The sequence below is a fragment of the Pseudophryne corroboree genome, chromosome 4 (assembly GCF_028390025.1).
Source record: "Pseudophryne corroboree isolate aPseCor3 chromosome 4, aPseCor3.hap2, whole genome shotgun sequence".
In the NCBI taxonomy this organism is placed as follows: Eukaryota; Metazoa; Chordata; class Amphibia; order Anura; family Myobatrachidae; genus Pseudophryne; species Pseudophryne corroboree.
This window is the reverse complement of record NC_086447.1, coordinates 645408978-645411385: the sequence shown is the minus strand read 5'-3', so window position 1 is coordinate 645411385 and position 2408 is coordinate 645408978.

Here is a 2408-nt window from a genome sequence, read left to right as displayed (position 1 = left end):
TGGACAGGGCAGGATTACGGACTCGTCCGCACTTTCTGCCAAAGGTGGTGTCATCTTTTCATTTGAACCAACCTATTGTGGTGCCTGCGGCTACTCGTGACTTGGAGGATGCCAAGTTACTAGAGGTAGTCAGGGCTTTGAAGGTTTATGTAGCCAGAACGGCTGGAGTCAGGAAAACTGAGTCGTTGTTTATCCTGTATGCATCCAACAAGCTGGGTGCTCCTGCTTCAAAGCAAACTATTGCTCGCTGGATCTGTAACACGATTCAGCAGGCTCATCTTGGGGCTGGATTGCCGCCTCCAAAATCAGTAAAAAGCCCATTCCACAAGGACGGTGGGCTCTTCTTGGGCGGCTGCCCGAGGGGTCTCGGCATTACAGCTTTGCCGAGCAGCTACTTGGTCGGGTTCAAACACTTTTGCAAAATTCTACAAGTTTGTTACCCTGGCTGAGGAGGACCTTGTGTTTGCTCATTCGGTGCTGCAGAGTCATCCGCACTCTCCCGCCCGTTTGGGAGCTTTGGTATAATCCCCATGGTCCTTACGGAGTCCCCAGCATCCACTAGGACGTTAGAGAAAATAAGATTTTACTTACCGGTAAATTTATTTCTCGTAGTCCGTAGTGGATGCTGGGTGCCCGTCCCAAGTGCGAACTTCTTCTGCAATGCTTGTATATAGTTATTGCTTACATAAGGGTTATGTTATGGTTGCATCAGGTTGGTCTGATGCTCTGTTGTTGTTCATACTGTTAACTGGGTAAGTTTATCACGAGTTATACGGTGTGATTGGTATGGCTGGTATGAGTCTTACCCTGGATTCCAAAATCCTTTCCATGTAATGTCAGCTCTTCCGGGCACAGTTTCCTTAACTAAGGTCTGGAGGAGGGGCATAGAGGGAGGAGCCAGTGCACACCAGTAGTACTAAATCTATCTTAGAGTGCCCAGTTTCCTGCGGAGCCCGTCTATTCCCCATGGTCCTTACGGAGTCCCCAGCATCCACTACGGACTACGAGAAATAGATTTACCGGTAAGTAAAATCTTATTTTATATATATATATATATATATATATATATATATAGTGTGCTCCTGCTCAGGAAGTACAAAGTATGTTAGACACCCACAAAGACTAATATTGCATTTCACTGTTCTAGATTCATGTCCATCACAGGTAGAGCACATTATCTCACAGATACCGGGTTCCCTATGAATTTAGGATGGACAGGACACTGGATTGATGGCTGGGATAGTCCCAATAGCGATAAAACAAACACAGAATTTAAAGGGGAGTAGACCAAGTTAGGAACCAATTCCCCGTAGTGCCCAATCCCGTTGTCATTTTTATAAAATCATCTTTACCTCTGCAAACTTATCTGTTACAAACCTCTATGTGGTTTTTCTTCACAAGTTTCCTATTCACATTTTTGTTCACCTACAGGAGGGTACAATACACGGGGTGGTCTTCTGTATGCCGAATGTCGGGATCCCGGCGCACAGTATACCGGCGCCGGAATCCCGACACCCGGCATACCGACAACTATTCTCCCTCGTGGGGGTCCACGACCCCCCTGGAGGGAGAATAAAATAGTGTGGCGCGCGTAGCGCGCCACCGTGCCCGCAGCGTTGCGAGTGCAGCGAGCCCGCAAGGGGCTCCTTTGCGCTCGCCACGCTGTCGGTATGCCGGCGGTCGGGCTCTCGGCGCCGGCATGCTGGGCGCCGGGAGCCCGAGCGCCGGCATACCGTACGACACCCCAATACACGGACCCGATTATAATTCATACACCACATGCCCTATCGGAGATTCAGAGTGCTGCCTGAATCCAGTATATCTCACCAGCACAATGGCACCAGTATTACTGCAGTGTGCCTTGTCATGCACAAAGGGTGGAGAATGGGAATACTGGTGAAGGGAGATTGTGTACGGACACTGATATGCATGATGGTGTGACAGCCTGTTGGTGAACGGGAACCCGACATTTTTCTTTTTTTATTATTATTCCTTATTCTCTTCTAGAGATGTTTTTACTCCACACGACATAACACAACAGTTAAATTGAAATGCAAAATTTGTGTTCCCTACAGGAGAGGGCAGTCTGGAAGGTGAAGGGATATGGGGGGTCATTCCGAGTTGTTCACTCGCTAGCAGATTTTAGCAGCATTGCACACGCTAGGCCGCCGCCCTCTGGGAGTGTATCTTAGCATAGCAGAATAGCGAACGAAAGATTAGCAGAATTGCGAATAGAAATTTCTTAACAGTTTCTGAGTAGCTCGAGACCTACTCCTACACTGCGATCAGCTCAGCCCGTTTTGTTCCTGGTTTGACGTCACAAACACGCCCTGCGTTTGGCCAGCCACTCCCCCGTTTCTCCAGACACTACCGCGTTTTATCCTGGCACGCCTGCGTTTTTCCGCACA